Source organism: Parasteatoda tepidariorum, chromosome 11, assembly GCF_982258835.1.
Source record: "Parasteatoda tepidariorum strain Cologne lab strain chromosome 11, Ptep-v5.0, whole genome shotgun sequence".
NCBI lineage: Eukaryota > Metazoa > Arthropoda > Arachnida > Araneae > Theridiidae > Parasteatoda > Parasteatoda tepidariorum.
Genome location: NC_141765.1, coordinates 51,551,121 through 51,576,558, shown reverse-complemented (window position 1 = coordinate 51,576,558; position 25,438 = coordinate 51,551,121). Strand labels below are relative to the sequence as shown.

General features: G+C 27.0%; 1 protein-coding gene and 1 long non-coding RNA gene across 7 annotated transcripts in view; one reads left to right on the top strand and one right to left on the bottom strand.

Annotated features, from left to right (window-relative positions):
- Positions 1-25,438, bottom strand: part of LOC147801805 (uncharacterized) — a 202,127-nt gene that overhangs the window by 31,898 nt on the left and 144,791 nt on the right. The window lies entirely within an intron of this gene.
- LOC107455088 (CUGBP Elav-like family member 2) overlaps positions 1-25,438 on the top strand; it is a 772,083-nt gene that overhangs the window by 674,483 nt on the left and 72,162 nt on the right. The window lies entirely within an intron of this gene.

Genomic DNA, 25,438 nt, shown 5'->3' with positions numbered 1-25,438 from the left:
ATTGTTTTAAGATCATATGAATAATTAATTTCTATCGTATTTCTGGTACTTTTATTAAAAAATACAATGCTTTGGTTGGATCATAATTTAAAAAGTAATTTACTTTAACCGATTCAATTATAAAACTCTCTTGTGTAAGTTGCTTTAAGAGGTGTTTTGTGGATTATTAACGATTTCTGTTCTACTCATTTAAATAATTTTGAAAGCAGCATCATTTTACAAACTTACTTGTAAGGTGAAGGCTAGTGCATTGTTCTATTGTTCATAAAACGTTTTGTTTACTTATTCCTTTTAAATATAAAGAAAAATGGTAAAGTTTTTTAATGAGATGCGTATAGCTTATTTAATAGCTTACAATATTTTATCAAAATGACAAGAAAACAAAGCAAGAAAATTATATTTTTTGCAGTAAAGAAATGAAGAAATGTGTTTATTCCTGAAAAAAAATGACTTTCTCTTATTTAATAACATGGTTTTAAAGTAACTTGATTCTAAATTAGCAAACAAACTTGTCTTTCATAATATTTTTTTCTTTTTCTCTCATCCTGTTGACAAAATACACAAGCTGCTTCAACAAGAAAGCAAAATTTTATTAGGTGATAGAAAGCATCGACACGATCAATATTCGTCATAGAATGTATGATCGGAACACAAGCGGCGAGGAATTAAAATGTAGTTTTTCTCTATCACATTTAAAGAATTAGCGAAAGAACTGGACATCAAGAATGCGAAAGAATACATTAGAAAACTTTTAATTCACGGGAATATGATTATTGTTCAAAGAAATAGCTCAAAAGATAAAGATGTAATTTCGATGTAGAAGGAATCACTTTAAGACAGCAGGTGTGAAGCGATTTTTTGATGAAAGATCTTTTGAGCAACTTCTTTGAGCAATTCTTAGTACATCAATTACATCTTTTCTTTTAATCACTTTCTTTGTACATCATTCATATTCCCGTGAAGAAAAAAGTTTTCTGGAGTATCTTTTCCAATCCTTATGTTAATTCTTTAAATATGACAGTGGAAAACTACATTATTGCTTGTGTCCAATCATACATTCTAAGACGAATATTGCTCATGTACATACGTTCTATCACCCAGTAAAGTTTTGCTGTCTTGTTCAGACTCATACTGTTATTTAATAAGTATATACAATATTAATAATTTCAATAGATTTTCATCGGCTTTTAAAATAACTTTTGAAAAAGTTTTTAGCAAAAATTAAATACCTAAACCCTAGCAGTACTAAAATTGGGTCAGCTAGAACTCCTCCAGAAATTTTCTCTGCTGCTTCAATAATAGTAATCTAGTAATGTTGTGTGACTTATGCTTTAATGTATGATGAAATCATTTTTAGGAGTTTGCTTATGCAGATCTCTTTCGCAGTTTTGTATACTTAGTAAGTTTCATGTGGATAGTTGTAAAATTTGCAGGAGTTTTTATTTTTAAATATATATAATTTTTTATTTTTAATATAGCAAATATCCATTCTCTTTCCAAAAAAAAAAATTTGGCAATTAATTATTACTGAATTTTGCCACTCAGACAACAATTTTGAAGTGTCAAATCATTGGTTAAAACTAAGACATACATGTGAAAGCAATTATTTCCAAGTTGTTACCATAGAATGCAATAAGGGAATCTAAGAATTGAAAAACCCTGACGTCCATAAATTAAAATTACTTATTTGCCATGCGTAAATGTACATTGATTAGCAATGAATAAAATATTATAACTTACATACATAATACCATCTAAAGTATATAAGAGATGTCAGAGTGTGTATACAATAATTGTATTTTTAAAGCACAAAAATAGTTTATTTATTAAAAGAATAGTTTATTTATTTATTATCATCATTAATAGCCCTCTACGAACATTCATCAAACTGCAATATAAGTTATATCATGGCATGTGCAAACTTCCATAAATAGAGGCTATTTTAAAGTAACGCATTTCTAGTAGCTTCTTATTCCCGCAAAAATTAAAGTACGCAGAATACCGAGACTTTTAATGATGTGACTATCGTTTTAACCATATTAATTTAAATTATTACTTAACCAATATTATTATTTAGCCATAATATTATTTAACCAATTAATTTAAAGTTTCCAATTACTTCAATTTTTACAAGAATGAGGCCACTTATAATAAGTCTCTGCTATGGTAGTGAAGAGTACGTGAACCTTGCACTTACAAAGACAAATCTCGTGTTACAGATTGACAAATATTCATAAACATCTATTAATGTGGCTATCCTATGGTGGCTATTTATCGTTATTATCGTTGTATCATGTCAATGACAGGTGCCATTGCTTCATTACTTAGAAATGTCAGCAGAAATGTCACCGCTATAAACATCAACTCTAATGTTTGACGAAAGCAAAATTTTCCTGAAGTAATCTGAGATTTAGTAAATAATTCAGAATCCAGCACATATTGGTTGGTAAAGTATTGGTTAGAATCTTATCCTCAATAGATTAAAATACTAGTCACAGTAGATTAGTGTAAGTCACATAAGTTAAAACGATAGTCATGTTAGGTTAAAACAATACTCTGTAAAAAATCCGGTTCAAATTACGGTATAAAGTGCCGGTACTTTGCTTTCACCATCTATAAAATCTATTTTACCCCAAAATTCATTTTTACAGTAATATTTCTTACATCAGATTTTTTGCTCCGTAACATGTTCCGATAAAAATGGATTTCACTTTTATCGTAATTTGATCCAGAATTTTTTATAATGTAGACACATTTGTTTAAATTCAAAATTATTAATAAATTAAAATTATTATTCAATTAAAAGTATTATTGAATAAAATTTATTATTAAATTTAAATTTATTGATTAAAATAATTGATTAAAATTTTGTCACTCTGAGTCATAATGTCAGTCACGCTAGTTTAAAATGATAGCCTACAGGTTGAAATGTCAGCCAAATTAGATTAAAATGTTAACGTAAGTTAACATAGTTAATCAAGGATTGTTTGTCGGGTTAAGTTTAAGCGTTAGACACATTAATGTTAGTAACATTAATTTAAAGTGTTCATTAAATAAGTTTTAGCCACATTTTGTCAAGTACAAGTCAGTAAGTCACTTTAAAATGTATGTCACATATGTTTATTGTGCTTATGATATTCGTCAAGGCAAAAATATTTTTAAACTTAAATGTAGGCTCTGTTTTATAAAAGGATTATGAAAATTGAATTTCTTTCATTAAACTAACATGAGCGAGAAAATGCCATAACGAAATTTTCTCTGATATTTAAGAGAAAAAATTATTTTAAAGTATTTTCTATGGCATAAAAATTTTCTTTTCACTTTGTTATTTTGATGTACTTTTACAAAGCAAAGTACGCTCTTTCTTATCGATTTCTTTTTTCGTTTTTTTGCTTTAGACAGAATATTTTTATTGCTTTTGCTTTCATTATTGTTACTTTTCTCTTGGTTTTCTTCAACAAAAGAGAGTGCTTTAAGAAGGAAAAAAAAATCCGAAACCATTTTATTCACTTTTCCTATCTCAAATATCCTAAGCAACTATTTTCACCTTTTGGGAAAATAAGAACTTTCAGGCTTTATTCGTTTTCACCTGACGCGAAAGTTATCATTAAATGGTTAACATATACTTTATTCATCATATTTGTCTAAAAATAATTCATACAACAAAGAAAATATGACATAAAAAAGAAAATATGTCTTTCAATTGTCAATTTATCACAAACATTAATGTTAATTAGAGTTCAGTCTTCCATCCACCTATGTAATTTGACATTTCTAATTAATATTTGATTACAAACATTAGCCTTGCAGTAACATTTTTAAAGGTTATATAATTACAGAGTTTGTATTTTATACGGAATATTTATGAACTTTGTGCCAAAAATATTCTTTTTTTATTTTTAAATAGTTTGTGTGTGGAAATAATTCTGCTCTCATCTATTTAAACTAAAAATAAAAACTGAAAACGTACTATTCTTCTAATATATATATATTTTTTTTTTTAGTTTTAAAAAAAAATTTAAAAATTGAACTATTTTTAATTAAAAAACTCTAGAAAGAATTACAGAATAAACATAAAATAAACTGGAGAAATTGGAAGCAAAGAAGAAAATAGAAAAAACTTGATCAAGATGAGCTCAAAATTTTAAATTTTTTTTTTCAAAACATGAATATTTAGCTCCATTTTATAAGCAAATTTATAAATGCATTTCATCATCAGTTTTAAAAATTGGGAAAAGTTCCCCCGATTCAGATTTTGAAAGTTTTTTTTTCGAAAAGAACGTAATTAAAATATTAATTAAGCCAGCACCAATAAAATATGCTTTTCGTAACAATATGTTTTTATTTTGTAAATATATTTACGTTAACTTTTTATAATTTTTTCAAGAAGAAGATATTTATAAAATCAAGTTGTTACAAGTTTCTAAACAAAGTTTTAATAGTTTAAAAAACATTAAACTGCTCCAATATATTTTCCTAATTAAGAAAAAAATACATAATTTTTTTTTTTGTATTTATATTCACATTAAAGTTTGTTGATTTTAAAGAAGGTGCAAATAAAATAAAATTGGTATCAATTCAAAAATGAGGTCTTTAAATATCAAGAAATATATAATTATTTAAAAATCATTTTTTTCAACTGTAATTTATTAAAAATGAAGTTTTCAACACTGACAAAGTGAAAGTAATAAACACGATTAAAACACTTCAAAAAATTTAATTACTTTTTTTTACCTTTCTTAGGGATTTAAAAATTAATAACTATTAATAAGTTATAACTGAGTTAAATAAGATACTTAATTTATTTTTTTTTGTGATTCTTAATACATATTATTTGTTAAGAAGTTCATTGAACTCATTTTTAATAATTACAAAGTTGGTGAAGCAGTTTTAAGTGTTTTTAATGATAATTCAAACCTTAAGAGAATAAAATGTTTTAACTATCTCCTTCTAAATATAAAAAAATGATTTAAACAAAGAATATTTTAAGTAAATTTAATGACCTTTAAGAGTAGTAATTTAAGCTTTATTCTTATTTCAGCTTCCAAGGGAACATTTTTATCTCGTAATTTGTTAAATTAAATTGTAATTAAATGCTTAATTATTGATCCCTCCCATTTCAAGCTAAATAATGTCTAAAGATTTCGTTTAGTTCTTAAATATCGAACTAAAGTCCCTTAAAAGAGTTTTACCAAAACATAACATAAACTTTTCTAAATTAACTTTTCCTATTACCTACCAAAGCGGAAAGTTTCTTTTTGTATATGTGTTAATTACAGTAACACTTATTTCCTTAGCCATGCCTGACAGATAACATTACGATTACATTCTTTCACTTTCTAATCAAAGATCACGTATTAGAAACCTTCAAAGTTTGACATTCAGAATGGTACCAAAACAGTATTGTTTTTAGCAACTAGAGATTTTATTTATTTAGGTTCAATATGTTGCTAGGTTGCCTGCTTTTCATAAATTGCCTTTTTTTTTTGTCCTTAAGGTTAGTAAAACCTCTCTAAATTTTCAATATGAAGCTACCTTGGGCATATTATTTAGGTCCCTTTTCATAGGTCATTCTTTTCAGCAAACCGTTTGGTAATTTAGTTAAATGTACCCATTCTTAATAATTAAAAAGTTAGTAACGCAGTTCAAATTAATTTAGTTGCTTTTAATTATTAGTATTTAAGTCTTAAGGGAATATGTTTTAATTAACTCCTTCTAAATATAATAAAATGATTTAAGGAAAGAATATTTTATTTAAACTTAATGATCTTTAAGTATATTAATTTACGCTTTATTCTTTCTTCTTCTCTCCCAAGAGAACTTTTTAATCTCCTAAATTTTGTAAAATTAAATTATAATTAAATGCTTAATTATTGATCCTATTTCAAACTAAATAGTGTTAAAAGATTTCATTTATTCTAGTTCTTAAATATCTAACTAAAGTCCTTTAAAAGATTTTTACCAAAACATAAAACAAAGTTTTCTAAATTAACTTTTCCTGATACCAACCAAAGCGGAAAGTTTCTTTTTGTATGTGTGTTAATTACAGTAACACTTATTTCTTTAGACATGCCTGACAGATAACATTTCGATTACATTCTTTCACTTTCTTTTCAAGGATCACGTGTTAGAAACCTTCAAAGCTTGACATTCAGAATAGTACCAAAACAGTATTGTTTTTAGCAACTAGAGATTTTATTTCTTTTGGTTCAATATGCTGTTGGGTTGCCATGTTCTCATCAATTGACATTTTGTTTTCCTTTAAGCTGGTAAAACCTTTCTAAATTTTCAATATGGAGCTATCACGAGCATTTTATTTAGGAGCCCTGTCGTAGGTGATGATTCTTTTCTGCAAACCGTTTGGCAATTTAGTAAAACGTAACTGTCGGACGAAAAGATGATCAAAGTAATTGATGCGGGTATAGGGAGCGCTAGTCCCGAAATGCTCTTCGAAAGATTGACTGAACCGTTCACGGTGCCGAACTTTAATGGATTCTTGGTCAATCCAGTATTAAGTATTTCTTTCATTCATTGAAAATGAGAAATACTTTCGATAGAAGTCGTAGCAGTTTCGAGACTTTGTAATAAATTGTAAGACAGAAAAAGAATCCCAGAAGAAATGGTCGACTCTTGAAACTTGCTGTAAATGAAAACAACTGCAGTTTGAAATTATAGCTTCATTTTTCATGTTAACTCTAAGCGTAATAAGTCTCTTTAAAGAATTACCGTGTTCTGAAATTTTTACAATGCTTAAAAAAATTTTTAATTTTAAATGTATGTTAATAGTTTAACTTTGAATAAAAAATACTTATACACTAAAAAAGCGGTAACTTATACACTAAAAAAGTGGTTCAAACTTCATTCATAATATTGGTACCTTGAAACGCATAATCTTGTAAATTTGCTGCAACCTCATTTAAGTGTTAAACTGAAGCAGTTAGTTACTCATATTGAACAGTACTATCGAGTAGACTAGTTAAAAAAGGATTAATATGCTCTATAAAATGGTTGCAGCAGTACTGTAGTTTAGCAAGATTCAAGTTTTAACAGTTAAGCTGTTATAACATTTAAGATTCCTCTTCAAATATAAGTAAAAACGTTAAATTAAGAATATCTGTTCTTATGAATTTCTAAACTTCCTTTTCCATTTTTTAGATACTATGCATCTTACCTGAAAGTTTCCTTACATGTTTAATAATTTGTGACAAAATTTTCATAGTTTCGGTAAGTTTTTTTTCTGGGGGGGGATGTCTCTTCAATAAATCTAGATGTAGCTAAATTATGTGTATTCCAGTACTGATTTAAAAATTAACTAATGGATTATAAGTATTTTTTATTTCGCCCTATTTCCAAATTTTCATGCAATACCTTCAGTCTTCCTTTGCGAAAAGAGTACACTAGGAAAAAAATTTTAGAAAACAAATATAAAAATCTTCGCATTTGTTTGAGAAAATTAACATTTGAAATTCCTTCATTACTTAAGCATGGCAATTCTTTAGCAGAGTTTAATAACTAAATATTATAGCTCCCTGGTTACATTTTTGTTTCATTTTAATTATATAAAAAATAAGGTTTTGTTTACTTAAATAGAAAAAAATTAAATCACACATGCCTAAAAATGTAATCCAAAAAAAAACAATTAGTTTTTCGCTTTCTTTCAAGTTTAACCTAATAAGAAAATAAAACATTTCATCAAAAGAAGAGAAAGTCAGCAAACTAAAATCTCTAGCGCATTTTATAAATTTAGTTAATGTCAGCAGCCCATTTTAAATACCATCAAGAGAATGACACTTCCCGCCAAGAGTAGTTAATCACGCCAAGGGAAATATTGTCACAAAAGGGGAAAGATCCAATGCTGTTTCAGAAAATCACCTCCCCCCACTCTATCTTTCATTGTCCTTCTGAATTGTCCAGTCTGAAAAGCCTAACAAAATTTTCCTTGGGTGCAAAATACGCGTCAAAGCAACTTCATTTGCATAGCATATCACCGATAAGGCTTGCATCTACAGGACATGCTCTATGTTCATCTGATTAGGCTGTACTCAAATGAACATTGGCTCCTTCTCTGAGCTAAGTATCGTGATTAATTAAACAGTGTTCACTTGAAGAGCTGGCCTCTCTAATCACCACGGGTGTCTTTTGATCTCGAATCGTTGGTCCCAGTTCGTTCTAATTAGGAACCTCAGTACAGTCTTTATCTTGAAACTTGGAGATTATTCGTGGGTGACGTAGAAGTCCACAGTTACTACAAGAGAACTTATTATGCCGGTGTTACGTCGCCCCCTTCGATATTGCGAATTATATATGCGTATTTGAAATTTAAGACTTTCTCAGGTATATCCATTCAAAACGTGTTTTCCTTAGAGCAAATATTGGCTGACATTTAAGGAATATGGTTCATGTGAATAGATTAGACATTCGAATATGTAATTGAACTTTCCGTTTGCGATTGTGAATATTGTAGAGTTTAATGTTTGGTGAAATGCTTACCATTTTAAAAATGGATTCTACTTAAAACTTATACTTCGATATGTGCATTTTAGAATAATCTAACAATAAAGATTTGTAATATCTTCGATTATCATTTAAGGACTTGGGGGAAAAAATTAAAAAACTGAAATGTTGATACTGTTTTCAAAACATTAATCAAGCATGTTTGCTGTTAATATTTTATGGTACCTTCCAACACTCAATTTCGTATCAATAGAATAGACCCATAGAAAAAATATGGACTCTTTTATATTTATATATACTGAAAAAAATATTTTAAGATTAAATAAAGCAATTACCTCATAAGAGTATTAAAAGTAATAGCACAGCAGAGGAAAACCAAAATCATTAACACGAAATTAAAAGCACCACCAAAAATACTAACTATTAAAAAGAAATTAAAGTGGAAGCACTGACATAGATGGCAGCATCGTCAGGGGGGGCATTACCATGCAGCCAGTGCGAGAGCAGCTTCTTGGAACTTAATCGGGGGCCTGTCTATGTTTCCCATCGTTTAATTAAGATAAATTTATTAAATATAATGTTTATAGAGTTTATTTTTAGTTTTATTTGGTGTATAAAATTGTTTAATTCACACTTAAGTTTGTTGTGAGGTTGATAGAAATCTACCTCAGGACAATAAGCATAGAGAGGTTGTTTTTGAGGTATATATGTTCTTTCTTCTACACTTCGAGCAAATAAGTATATTTGAGATATGGATAATTTCACCAAATTTCAACTAAAAATATTGCCGAGCTGTATATGAGGTTGATGATGTGAAAATGAGGTTGAAGTTTATTGATGAGGTTATTTGTAGTGCAAAACATAACCTTTTTTGAGCCTGTTAATTTCAAAATAACTTCAAAAAACACATTATTCTTTGTAAGGGAAGGCAAAAAAACAAAATAAAACTTCTGTGATTATAGTTTAATACTTGACTCTTCAAAATATCTTCTCCATGAATTGATCAATGATTAAGTTTCCCTTTTATCTTAAGGCTAAACAAATAAAATAAGAACTTCTAAAATCGCATGTAATCTTTTATAAACTATAAACGATAACTTAAGCCTATAAAATAATATTCATAATTTTCTTCATCTTTTCCCAAAAATATACTAACGTGGATTAAATGATTTTGTACGAAAACTATCGTCTCACATAAATAGTATCGAGTAGTTAAATTAAAAACTAAAGATTGTCAACATTAATAATGAAGATTATGCTTAAACATAGTAAATATTTAAACTATGACAGCCTAATTACGGAATAAATTAAATTCTGTTAAAATATATAACCTAAGATGTTTAAAAACTTATTTTGGTAATTAAGACTAAAAGTTTTTGATAAAAACAAGATTAAAAGTATGAAGCTAGGGCAAAAATGAATAAAATTAATAACGGTGTTTTCGAGCTGCATAACATTTTTAAGATACGCAAGTTATTATCCTAACGGCATTCTTTCTTTTGCAACTCAATAAATATAAATGGCATTAAAACTAAATTAAGTTGTGGAATTAATTAAGAAACTATGCCTGAAGTCTTTTAAAAATATCGAAGTTTTGCTTCTTTTAAAAGGTTATTTTCGTGTAGATATAATCAATCAACAATCATATTTTATTAATTGCTTCGTCGTTACTTTTTCTAACGGAAAAATGAGTTTTAAAATTAACAAAATAAATTGTATTGAAAAAAAATATTATAATTTACATAACATCTAGTGACTTTATCACATTTCTTAAGGACTCTTGAAAGAAAAATATGAAACTTTTTTTTAATTTTAGATTTTTATAGTAGATAAAATCAACCCACTCGACATCCCAGAATTCTATTTTTATGCTAATACGTAAAAGAGAGATGTATATATTTTCTAGTTCTTTAAAGCAATTTTTTCCATTGGCTATTTACCTTCAATACCTTTAATTTGAATTTTATAATCATAATTAATAAGACTTATGAAATGAAAAATAAAGACATTATAAGCTATATATACATATATATACATATATATATATATATCTTATATATATATATATATATATATTTTATATATATATATATATATATATTTTATATATATATATATATATATATATATATTTTATATATATATATATATATATATATATTTTATATATATATATATATATATATTTTATATATATATATATATATTTTATATATATATATATATATATATATATATATATATATATATATATATATATATATATATATATATATATATATATATATATATATATATATATATATATATATATATATATATATTGAAATAGAGACAAAAAAGAGAAATTCCAAAAGGAATTAATCTTACTTCATAAACATGACGATAATATAAATTTAAATTTTTTTGGATTTGGATATCAAGAGAAAAAAATATCTGCTTTGTTAATTTGCACGATAAAAGAAATTATTTTAACTTTAATATAAATAAACTAATTACTTGGAATTTTAATGTTTCTAAAAACATCTATTTAAATACCATTTTTTAATCAGATGAATAGAATTAAAAGAATATGTAGTAATGTTTATTTATCCAAAAAACAAATCGACAAACTTATTCAAAATTTGATTTTTGAAAAAAATAATGGATACCCAACTAAAATAATTAAATTTTATATAAAATCATTGAGTTAATTGTATGTTATTATTAATAAATTTACTAAAATCTTCTTTGTTAAATTACAATGAGCAAATCCGTGGCTAAAAATCTGTGAAAAACGAGCAAATCATGTTTCTTCCCTCTTATTTCAATAAATGTTAATTTTCTAAAATCATTAAAGTTGTATAATTAAATATCAACCTTATTAATTATAAGCTTCTTTAAGTTATCCAGTATAATATTATTACCTTACGAACATCCATTTTCAAGCCAATCATTGGTAACTGACAAATCAAACGCGCTTCAGTACTGCAGTAAGAACGCGCCATAAAACAAAATCCCTCTACGATTTTCACTTAATTTAAGCGTCTGTTATCTTATTTTGTAATCTGGCAATCCAATTACGAAAATATTTTAAATCATTCTTGAAAGATACCGGTACAATTGTGTTCATTTGACTTCGCTACTCGCTTCATAGATTTCGTTTTGTGCTTTGTTTCGTTTTTCTTTGCATTTTATTTTCTGTTTTTTGCGTGATATGCTTTTTACTTAATGTGTTCTATTTTGTTTCAATGCCTTTGAGTGCTCCTCACACTATTGTACTGATATATTTTGCTTTGGCTACATAGATACAATATTGGGAAGCACTCCTTTTTGCGGATATAATCGTGCGAGCTGATAAAGAGATTATATCTTTTCATTTTTTTTATTTTCCGACATTTTAATATATTTTTTTTCATTTTTTTAAACACTTTTTTAAAAATATTTTATTTTAATAATTTTTTGCGTCTCTTTTCCTTAATCTACATTATTTTCCTGCTTTTCTCTATATTTTTAACTTATATGTATATATGTAAAGAGAGAGAGAGAGGAAGAAAGAGAGAAAATTAATATTATTGGAGATAATATTTAAAAACGAGAATCGCAAAACATAAAAAATTTGTTTTTTTTGTTTATTGTTTCCTTCATTTATTCTTCATGAAAAATATTATCTATGTATAATCCAATTCCAGATCTGAGGAGGAAATTTTTCCGAAAATGTGAACAAAATAATTTAAAATATCTCATACTTATTTATTGATTTTATCTATTGATTTCATCAATTCCCAAAACGTTCTTTAAACTCTCATTCGCCAAAACGTTTTTTTTCCTACTTCCATACTCGTTAGGCGAAAAGGGAAATTGTTTTTATCGCTTTCCATCAAATTTGTTCCGTTTGGCGAGATATTTTATCTCGCCAAATAATCGTAAATGCTTGGATACAACTGATACGTACTCAAGTTTCAGAGAGACTAAAAATAAGTAAAAAAATCTTTGGTGACATAGTTTAAACTAGCCATTCGTGAACGGGACTGCCCTAAAGTGTAGTTGAACTTAGGTTCTAATACGAACCGTGCAGTTTAATGTATTTCCTTTTTGAAATTGCTTGTGGAATATCGTAAAAAGATAGATCTCTATTTCATCAGGCGCAGAATAGAGTCCTATTCTAAAAGAGAAGTTTCGAAAATACATTAAATTCTCTTCTTTCTTTTTCCCTGCAAGTGGAAGAGCACGAAAAAATAAAGGACGTAAAATTTTCGGAATTCTATTACAGAGGGTTCCAGTGCTAAAATCACATCCATCAAACACTGTAACTCAGTTAAGGTGACCTACAATGTTACTTTGGAATCAAAGACTGAAAATGGAATGCTTTGCAGAGTAAGGATGGATTGTACCCCTAATGGAATTGGGCGCTTCCTGTGTTTTCCCAAACAAAGTGTATAGAGTTCTGTTGTTCTAAGTTAGCATCGACTTTGTTTCGATGCATGATAGTTTTGTTTTAACAACCAAAGCTTCTGTAATCAGTTTCAAATCTCTTGTGATAAATCAAAAGAGTCAATATTTCATGCTTAAGCGAATTGTGTGCCAAATTCCTTCTTTCTTTTGAGAAGATTTATTCCATTCAGTATTTAAATTTAGATATATAGATATAAAATATCTTTCCGTTTATATTTGCCTTTTCGAACCTTTTCATTTTCCCGAATAAAAATAATGGATGTGGTCCATTAACATTCCAACGGAGAATTTTTCATACTTTTTTTCATTATTATGTATTAATTCAGGTCAAAATAAATGAAAATATTATATATGGCATTTTAATAATTTATGGTGGTGAAATACAGCATGAAACAGTGGTGTCATTTTCAGCGCTAAAAATTAAACATTCTAAACACGGCCGACTGGGAAACGATAATTTTTCATATTTGCATTTCTTTGCAGTTATTTAGATCTGAGAGGACCTGTCATTCATTTTTGAAATTTCATTAATTTCCATAAACAATTTTTGTCAAATTGAATTTTGAAAACTTTTTCAAACTACTTTTTTCTTGTTTTCATATTTTACTGCAAATATAATACTAATAATGTAACAGATATTTTTAGTAACTATTAGACTGTTTTTTCTAATTAAAAAATAACATATATTTTTGCTTTTAATTAAAGCATCAGAAAAATGTGTATATAAAAAGGGCACCGGTGTCCCAGCTGCGTCAAAGGGTTAGTATAAACCGTCAAAGGGTTTCAATAAAACCAGCGTAAATTAATAAAACCAGACATTTAAAAAAAAAGTGAAAACTATGAATTCTATATATATGCTCTTCTAAAATTCTTAAAAATCAGTTATAGAATAAGTTATAAGTAAAGACAATAAATTTCATACATTTTCATAAAATTTTTTGAAAAATTTTATGTCCAGAATTCAATTGAACCAATAATACCAATGAATCATAATAATCCAAGATTATGATTAAAAACCATGAATTTTGTCCATTAGTATCCGCCATTTGGAAAATTTTTTAAAATATTTTACTTTAAAAGCAATAAAATCAGACTATTAAGTGAGTCATAAGTACATACAATGGCGAAATATATCAATACCAAAGGATAAAGTATATTGATGTCTGTATATTATTGGACATAATATATGGCCCGTATATAGATGTCTTAACCCCTTAACGATCGGTTATTTTTCAAGTAAACGGTCATAAAAGTGCCTATTTTTTGGCTTTTGTACTTGTATTAATTATTTGATTAATGCTGACATCTAGTTTAAAATAAACTATCTACAATTACCTTAAAAATATCCTGGTACTGCCATCTGGTGTGGAAAATGGGAACTAAAATGTTTTCCGGGCAAAAGAAATGAATTAGTTTTATTCCCATTGGCGCGTTACTACTAAACGTTTCAGCCCGTCAATATCACGGGAGCGAGAAATAAAGGGCGAAACCTCACCCCGTCATTTTCACGGGAGCGAAAAAGAAGGGGTTAATTTCCTTTTCACAAACTTTTACGTCTATCATCTATCTTCTAATACCCGTCTATCATTAATGGCGAGTGGTAATATCAAAATATCATAACAATTAAAAAATTCTTTATATTTTCTGATTACTAAGAATTAAATTAAAATCATTTTAAATATTTGATTTTTAAAGTTTGAAGACAATTTATTTTGCGTTTATTAAGTAAAATTATAACAATTATTGCGAAAAATTATTACAATTATGAGGTAAATAAAATCTGAGCAATTCAATTTCTAACACTCAAAGTTATTGACATATATATGTCACAGTAAGATAATTTATACCCTGATTTTAAAATAAATTGATTTATAATTAGTTAATTACATTCTTTTAACATTTCATGAAAATTTAATTGCAATTATATATAAAAATTTCATATCTGCATGTCGGAAAAGCTGCTTTGATTTATTGTAAAGAGGTAGGAAGACAATTTATTTTACATTTATAAGTTAAAAATATAACATTTTATCACCAAAACTTATTACAATTATAAAGTAAACAAATTCTATGTAATGAAATATTAAACACTTAAAGTTATTGGCATAGATACTGAGCAACTTTTACAGTTTGGTAATTTATACACAAAATTAAAAAATTTCATTGTAATTATATAAAAATTTTATCTTTGCATGTATAAAAAGCTGCGTTAATTTTGCGTTTAGAATCATTTTTTTAATGACATTTTTTATACAGCAAAAAATTTCAGAATTAACTATATTTATAGAAAACGCAATACCATACTACTCCTGATTCGTTCATCTTCATCTAAATTAATTATAACTACTTAAGGCGCCACATTAGCGACTCCAAACTTGAAACCGTATTGTTCTAAATATTACTAAAAGGCTGCTAAGTCTATTCTAGTCCAATATCAATCTTAGAGTAGCAACATGCTGAATATGTTGGAATAAAATTTAGGTCACCCATAGCAGTAGCCTCTTCCCTAGAATAGAATGAAGAGGTGATTCATTATCCGCTACCCCAGAATAACGAAGAAAAATTACTCATTGTTTCATTTCAATATCTTGCAAGAATAATGTTGAAGTGAAAGCGGTTAGAGAAATGTGTCAACAAAAGTTGGAGTGTAAATGACGAAGCTTAAAAATAGTAACCCAATAATAAAAAACAACTTTTCATAAGTTTATATGTTGTAGAATTTCTTTTACAGTTCAAATAACAAAATCTGACTGTAATGATTAAACTCTTTTGTTACTACTTAGTTAGATATGAAAATAATATTTATTGCATTAAAATGAAACTTTTTACGATGTTGACAATTTTATATCACGCTAATCCTAGTATTATGAAAAGGTACATGAAAATTTCCCGAAATTCCCAGTTCACTTTAAGCAATAAATACAAAAACATTGGCATGGAAATAGTTTTTAAATATAGTCTTTCTTTATATGTGCATCCCTGAATAACCTAAAAAATGGCTTATCATTATATTTCCCTAAGCCCTATCTTTGTAATTATCTTATCATACAATATTTTTTTAAATCTTGCAAATATGACGGAAGGGGGAAACTAACTTCTCATCTATTGTTAAATTTTATTTATTAGTTCTCTCTTGAGCAATGTAACTAAAATATGACTCTCTTGCAAATATGAAGAAAAAAATTTATCCATTTCTTATTTATTAGGTATTTATTGCTAAATTTTCAACATTGTTTTTCACTTAAAGTACTACCCTGAAAACAGTCCTCCCCTTCAGTATTGTTGAACATGAGGCTTATCATTATATTGCCCCAAGTCCATCATTTTAGTTATCTTATTATACTAGAAGTTTTAAAATTTTGCAAATGTGACTGAGAGGTGAAACTATTTTCTCATTCATTATTGAGTATTCGTTATTATTTTTTTGCCAATAGTTCTCTCTTGAGCAATTGATTGTCTGAAATATGACTCTCTTGAAAATATGACTGGAAAAAAATTTATCCATTTCTTATTCAGTATTAGACATTCCTTATTAGATATTCAATATTGTTTTTCTCCAAAAGTCCAACGTGAAAAGTTAAAAATATAACTTCTCATTCCATTTCCACAAATCCTTCCTTTGTTATAATCTTAAAATAGAAAAGGTTTTAAAATTCTGAAAATGTGAAAGAGGATATTCACTCTAAACCATTGTGTCTAAAAAATGTTTATTTACACGTCTGCAATTATATATTTGCTGCAATAAAATGTTATGGTAATATAAATGGGTAGAGATGTAGTGGGCCAAGGTGGCTCAAGGATTAAGCGCTCGCCAGGAACGAGTCTCAGCGATGGCTTTGATAGGCTTCCGGCTCTTACTAACTACAGTGCTAATGTAAAATATTCTGAGTGGTAGACGGATCATGGGTTGGAATCCCCTAGCCGTTGGGACAACCATGGGAAGTTTTAGTGGTTTTGCCCCTCCATATCACGAAAATGAGTTCCCTCAAGATGCCCACCACGATATCTAATTTGTCTCGATATTTGATCCAGAAATTTCATTGTTCATGCTATTAAAAATTCACGTTTTATGTTTCAGTACCTTATAACCATTAAACAACATGTAAATCCCACACTGTAAAAAAATAATTAGAAGTACCTATACTGAATTGTAATTTCTCTCTTTATCGATTAATATTTTATTGAGTTTTATTTGCCTACTTCGTATGCAAAAGATGATCCGCAATATGCTTTCTGTATCAATTTTGAGCACGAGTGCTACATCAAAAATGACATAATAGGCTTTATATGCTTATTTTGCTCGTTATTCTGTCTCTTTATCAATTAGCATTTTATAGATGTGTTTCATTTGCGTACTTCATGCACGTACTTTGTGCAGTTCATCCATAGTTTATTTCCTGTATCAATTTTGAGCAAAAGTAAAACATTATTAAATAATAAACTTTTCATTTTTTTACCCTAATTATACATATAATATAAATTGAATTAAATTCCCTTTCAATTTCTGTTCAAATTTTACGAAATTAATGCTGATTATGAAAAATAAGAAGCTTTATTAATTATGCAAAATATTAAGTAAAAATATTTTCAGTTTAAAACTAAACTATCTCCATTACGAAGCAAAAATTTACATAAATTCATAACTAAGTATTAATTTTAAATGTTAACTTAACAAAATATTTTTATTTCAAACATTGAACTTTTAGAAATTTTCAAATCGCGCAAATTGGTTTAAAAAGATCATTAATTCAATTCACAAAAAGTTACAAGTATCCAAGAATTAAAAAATAATAAGCAAACCTACAACAACTTGGTGACTTTCCGTAATGCTGTAAAAGATAGAAATAAAGAAAAGAAAATTGTTTCGTGAGGCATTTGATTCTTGTTTATAACTGATCTAACATAAATACTATTCTATAGAAACCTAACTTATTCATCTGTTTTGAAAACTCATCCAGTTTTACGGGTTTTCGATTGAATAAATCAACATTTTTCTCTACTTTTAAAAGGCTTACCTCAAAAATCCATTATCACCGTAATCGGGAGCTTTTTAAATATTTACGTGTTTACTGAAATTTTAATGATTGCCTTTATATTTGTTAACCTGTTTATGGTACAGAGAAATACTCTGATTTTGTTAATTATTTAGCTTAAATTCAGAATTTTAAATACTTATTACAAAATAATATTTTACTTTTCTTTTGTTTCTTCGTTTTTAAATATAATAAAACACAAATTATACACACATCTTAATTGTACACCTGTATCAGTAAAACTTCCTTTACACACTGTTATCTTGCAAGTTTTTATGATTTTCTAAAAGGAGAGGATTCAATCTTTCATTAATTGTATTAGTTATTTAAATGTTGATGGCTATAATGGGTATCATACCTTTTTTGTATAGCAACAATTTAAAAATTATTTATTTTGACCAAAAATAGTTTTTAGATAATTAAATAGTAGTTTCTTTTCCTCGTAGTTTTTTGGAGAAAAAAAAGCCAAAGCCATATGATTTGAAATACATACGTAATAGCTTAGAAAAGCTGTTTAGCTTAAAAATGTTTAAAAAATGATCAAGTTAAAGATTATAAATTTAATTCATCAGTGTTTTAAATAACCAAGAATAAAAGAAAAATAATGAAACCCACTACAAATTTGTGACTTTCTGCAATGCTTTAAAAGATAAAATAAAGAGAATAAAATTGTTTCGTGATACATTTTTGATTCTTGTTTATAACAGATCTAACATGAATACTTTTCCATAGAAACCTAATTTACTAATCTGCTTAAAAAGCTCGTCCATTTTTATGTGTTTTCGATTGAATAAATCAACATTTTTCTCTACTTTTAAAAGGCTTACCTCAAAAGTTCGATATCACCGTAATCGGAGACTTTTTAAATATTTACGTGTTTACTGCATTTTTAATGATTGCCTTTATATTTGTTAGCTAGTTAATGGATCGGGAAAAATTTTCTGATTTCGTTAATTATTAAGGTTGAACTCAGAATTTCAAATACTTATAACAAAATAATATTTTTATTTTATTTGTTTTTGAATAAAATAAAACACGAAATTATGCATACATACATCTGAATTTCATTCTTGTGTTAATAAAACTTCTTTTAAACACGATCTTGGAAAATCTGTTATCGCGAAAATTTTTATGCATTTCTAAAAGGACAAGATTCAACCTTTTATAAATAGTGTTAGTTATTTAAATGTTAATGGTTATATTGATTATAATATATTTTTGATAAAGGGCACTTTAAAAATATTTGTTTAAACCACAAGTTGTTTTTAGGGACTATAGTAATTTCTTGAGCTTGTAGTGTTTGGGCGAAAAAAGCCGAATTCATATGATTTGAGATGCATTTATAATAGCTTAACAAAGCTATTTGAAGAAAGAGCAGTTTGGAACTACAAAACAAACTATTTTATTGTTTGGTCCGATTGTAGTCATTCAAAAAAGAACCATTAAAAAGAACCATTGAAGTATGTATTGGTTGTGATGGTTACTGGTTTTATTTCTTCATGTTAATTTAGCATTATTTCAATATTAAGTCTGAATAAGTTATACTAGCTATAACTTAAGAATGAAGTTAAATTAATATTAAGTGGACTTGAAGACCGACCCCCCTTGCCATAGAACTACTCATGTCTAATTAATGTGAAAATAGAACTGTACAGTTGATTCCGTACCGCATTCAGTACCGTATTGTAAAACAAGTATCCAGAGTTACATTGTTAATACAATATTCAATCAACTGAAAAAAATATGTTAAAATTTGATATAAAAAACTTGAAATTAAATCTCAACATCTTAGCTTAAACATCATAAAAAAAATTTTAAAATTTTGTTTAGGCAACATCGCTATAATATTTTGATAGAAATAAAAACTTAAATTTAATCAGCAAAAGAATACTTACGAGTTTAACATTTAAGATGATGTTATTTTTCAGAGATTTTAAAAGAAATATTGTGAAATTTTCCTAATTAAGCTTTAACTTTTAAAACGCCAAAGCGTAATTTATTTTACTTCGTTAAGCAAATATTACTTTTACTGTAAATTGTTCACTCTCAAACTACAAACGCACACTATCAAAAACGAAACTAAAATTTTTTAGTTCTGCTTTGAGTGTTTTAAACTTTTTTATTTGATAAATTTATATTTTAAAAACAAATAAAATTCATTTTCAAAAATAAATTTTTTTATTTTCAGAATTTTCTGGCATTTTATAAAGACCTCTGATTTTGAGGTAAATTTTTTACGTCAACATATTTTACAACAAAAAGTTTATTATAAAATTCTTTGAAAATTTGTTTAAAGTTAGCGATATTTTGAGTTAAGAGCTAGGGTCTAAAAGTAAATTTGTTATTTTTATCAAGTTATAGGTAAGAAGATTTTGGAATTTTTTTTCAAAATAAAATTTAATAAATCAGTATCTTTTGCCTTTCCTTTGAGTAATACTTTATACATTTTTAAACTTTATTACAAATTTATAATTTTAGAACCCTTGCCTGCCAGACATATAATTAAAATTTTACTTAAGCTATTTTTTAAAAGGAATTGAATTGTTAGCTGCCGGATACTTTAATTATTCCATTTAAGGTACCTGATTTCATTTTTTAGGTTACTTATAGCTTAATCAAATTTTCGTGTTACCAAACTTTAGACTTTTACATAAAACAGAGGAATTTCATTTTATCTCTCTAAAATCATTCAAATTTTGCTTACATTTCACTCAGAGTCGGTGATAGAGTTTTAAAACCCTTTTATGCATAGGACAAAACACAGTTTGGTTGTTAATAATATTCCAAAGCGATTTTTTTTCGTTATCTCCTCAATGTTTATGTGTATTATTGTAAATTATACTAATCCTATTAATTTGAGAATTTTCATTAATTTTTCCTAGACAAAGAACAAAGAAATAAAGAATGCTCTAACTGATAAATTAATTAAATTATAATTTACTGCTAAATTGGAAAATACATTACATTTTTGGCAGTGTTTGCCTAACACGTGTAGGCCTCTAAGCATTATTATTTATAATGTATAATATAATTAATTTCGCTATTTAAAAAACACTCTGGATCAAACCCAATTTAAAAATTTTAAATTTAAAAAAATTGTGCTATTTATAAGAAAAGATAATTTTTAACAAATGTTGAATGTTCTTTTCCTCTCCCACAATGTGAAAATTAAAATTTAGTTTCTATGTCTCACAATACATTATAAATTTTATTATATAATGTATACATACATAAATTTAAATTTAAAAAAAATCTAATTTTATTATTTGAAAATTATGACTATGTAATTATTTGCGTACCTTAACCCTTTCTGGAACAGCAAATTTCAATTGAAAAGTTTAATCAATCAGCAATCAATAGGGATTTGGGCTTAACATTTTGATTGAAAAGTATGAGCCGTAATGGCTCAGGGGATAGAGCGTTCGCCTTCCAATGAGGTGAACCGGGTTCAAATCCCCACGATGGCTGGTTGATACGAATCCGATCTGGCTTGCACCGACCTCAGTGTGGACGTATAATATCCTCAGTGGAAGACGGATCATGGAGTCCCCTTGTCGTCAGTCTAACAGTCGGAGGTTTTCGTGGTTTTCCTCTCCATGTAACGCAAATGCAGGTTAGTTCCATCAAAACGTCGTCCACGTAGGCAAATTTCTCCCAATACCTGATTCAGGAGTTCCGTCGTCTTTCGGATTGGGTTCAAAACTACAAGGCTAAGGAGTTGAACATTAGTAGTCGTAAAACCAAAGTGAGTTGGCTGTTCAACGACGGTTATAAAATATTAAAAGAAAATTGAAGTGGTACGCTTCATCTCTTTGTTTGTTAAAGAAAAGTGGTTGCTGAATGCTTAAAAGCAATAAGTTTTACATTGTAACAAATTTTTTAATTACTGTTGGCAGACTGGCTACACTAATTCACTGGCTAAAATTCACCGAAAGGGTTAATATCCCAGGTCATTTAGAAGTTGACCTTAAAGTAAATAATTTTAAGCAGAATCTTGAATATGTATTCCCATAAAGCTCTCTTTTATATTTTTATTCTCCTATTAAACATTTTTTTAGAGCATTTGATTAAAAATTCAGAAAAATAACGTGGTTAAAGAATAATTTTTAAACTTTCCATTTGTACTTTCTTTATCAACACATACTTTCTTTCAATCATTTTTAATTGAACAGCTCCTACTCTAACAGAAAATCTTCTCTTTTCGCGGTGAATAGGAATCGATTGAAGTACACACACACATAAAGTTATTCTAAAAATTCAAAAAATGAATATTCATAGCTCAAAACAAGTGGAAAACAAAGTGCGAATACAAAGGCTTATAGGGAAGGAGTAAACACTTGGGGAAAACCCAATACGCTTTACGGTTTGCTCGGAATTTGTAAGAAATCGAGTTAGGCTTAACAAAACTCATTTCCATATTTATAAGAGGCTCATAGAAAAGAAAACTAGACAAACATAGCATTTCTGACGGAAAGTACTTTCATTTTCTATGTTTATGTAAAAATTACTCGCACAAAACTTTTGAAGGTAGTATATTTTATAAAGATCTATTCTACAGCCAAAGGTGGCCCTGTTTTTTGACGTAGCAAACACATGCATATAGACCCAAATAAGGCATTATTGTCACTATAAAAAATGTACTTCTTAAGCAATTGGAAAAAAAGGTTTTTGTGAGTATTGGATTTTGAGATCAGTTCCATATAAAATATTGTGAAAAATAAATATGGCTGAAGAATATTTTTGAATTCAAATATTACTAGAAAAGTTTTTTTTTTATTAACATTGCAACTACTGTTACATTACACTTATTACAACATTTAAAAATTACATTTATTGTAGGTTAAAGTGCATAAATAGTTCAAATAAATAAAATCCCACTAATTTAAATATTTCACGATGAAAAAAATTAAATAATATATTTTTAAAGCCTGTGACATATTTTCCTATAATTTTAAATAGTTCATAACAACTAATAGTAAGTTTAATAAGATTAATAACATTTTTACTTATAATCCTATTATAGTATTTACAAATTGTTAATGATAATTAGTTTCAATAAATTCAATTTCCTATTACATCTAAAAAAAAGGAAATGTCAAGTGTAAGTAAATGTCAAAAAAATAAAGTAAATGTCAAGTGTAAGTAAATTACAAAAAATAAAGTAAATGTCAAGTGTAAGTAAATTACAACAAAATAAAGTAAATGTCTGTAAAGTAAATGTCAAATACCATTAAGAATTGTAAAAATGGCACAATATTTGTGAAAACATGATCCTAGTAAAATTCAGGTCTAGTTTTTTAAATTCATAGTAAAAGAGGGTATGAGTTTTCCAGGTTTTTTACTGAATATTTGTAGAATATTTATTTTAAAGATATTCATTAGCTATTTGAAAACGATATAAATCCAAATTTAAAGAAAATATAACATTGTAAGGATGAAACATTAAACAAATTAGAAATCGTCTTTCTATTTATAACCGCTGAACCGCAGATATTATATTGAAATGACTCTTTATTCAAATGAACATGTTACCGATAAAGTGTATAATTCATTTATTTCATAGAATAACTAGGTATTTCAGGAAATAATTAAACAAGTGAGTTAAAGTGTATAATAGATGAAAAAATTTCATATTTTACTTAGTTATTCTATAAAATAACTAATGATAGACCGTTAAAGTAAAAAATACACTTAATGTAGTTAAACAGAAAGAAACACATCTATCAACAGAAAGGACATGTACACACATTATTGCAAAGCAGCTATAAGCGGTTCAAAACTGACTAGAAGCAGCTACAACCAGTTTAAAGAACTTTTGAGTGCCGTATTCCACCTTTTAATGATCAAGTAATCGTAATTCTATAAAATACCTAGTAAATCGCAAAATTCGATAATTTTTTTGTATTTTAACTGACGTATCTAGTTATTTCATTGAATGCCTAGTTATTCTATGAAATAACGAATTTCACGCTTTAACGATAACATAAATAAAAATTGTAATCTTGATCGCAATTAATTTTTAAATAATAAAATGTCTGATATTAAAATAACGGAAGTGTAAAATAGGCCCGAAGAGTAAGGCTGCTAGGCCTAAATGTATCGTTAGCTTACTGTTTACCTAGGAAAGTTAAGGATTTTAAACTTCGGTTATAAAATCACAACAAATTATTACCAATGTTTCAGTCCAAAGGTTATTATCCCTTTCTTAGTTTTGGAATTTAAAATGTATTGGTGGTGAGAATTAAAATCAATTTTTATTGAAGCAAACCATTGTAATACCCTTAACTGTTTTCAATTCTATGCAAATGTTAAATTCAGTCGTAGAAGAAATCTCTAAAAATAGATTGATATCCACTCGCATGTCAACTAAAAAGATTGCCAATTTTTGTTTATTGAGAAAGGGATTAAATGAAATAATAATTTATTATTTAAATTATAGCAGATTATTTATGTTTATTTGTGCGTAACAACTTTTTCAACGGAAAGCAATCTGCCCCTTTTCTGAACTATTACCGATTAATAGATGTTAAAGATTTAATTTTTTAAACTAAATCTTTCTTTATGAAAATGCACATATTTTTTTATCTTTAAAGGGTATAGAAAAATAATACGTTTTATGAAAACAAAACAACAATGTGTAAAATAATAGATGTTTGAATACTTGACTACAAACTATTGCTTTGTTTTAAAACAGAACAATATCAACAAAAGCCTTATTTTTTTTGCAAATCATTGATTCAAACTCAAATTAACGATTATTCATCTATGTCAGTTTTGAGAAAAAATCTAAATTAATTATGATTAAGAAAGAATGAACCTCATGGAACTTTTTGCTTTCAAAGTTCTTAGTTCCGAAAAAAGTTTTTAACCAAGCTGAAAGAAATAAACAAATCTACACATTAGGAAGTGTTCAAAAAAAACTATACTTTACTTTTAAATTTATTCTTCAATACCATGCAATGAAAAAAACGAATGAAAAGACAAAAAAATCGATATATCCTTTGACTTTCTTAACTGAGAATAATTTTTTTATAGTTGGAAATATCGGGAAACTTGAAAATAAGGAAGCCAAAAATATTGCTTCATAGTTTTCTGTTATTGCTTTTTTCACCAAGGGAGAACTGTGTGTTTGCCAACGGGTGTCTGATTTATTTTTTTCTCACATTTTGTATGAGTCTTTAAATTCCAGTTTATTGATTATTCTAGGAAAGAAATAAATTATGAGGAAATCTACATTATTTTGAATTTTTTAAATATTTTATATCCAATAGGTTTGGAAAAGTAATAATATTTTCATTTTGAATTAACTTAGGAAAATACATTTTTGAGAGCCATTATTTATAAATATGCATTAAGTGAACTTTTGATCCTTTGATCTTCATATAACGCTTGATCTTATGAAGAAAAAAATTTGAGAATAAATTGAGTGTTTTATAAATGCAATAAGAAGTATAAATTTATATAAGAATAAATTCTCACAACTAAATGGAAAAATTTTTAATGAAAATTAAATCTCT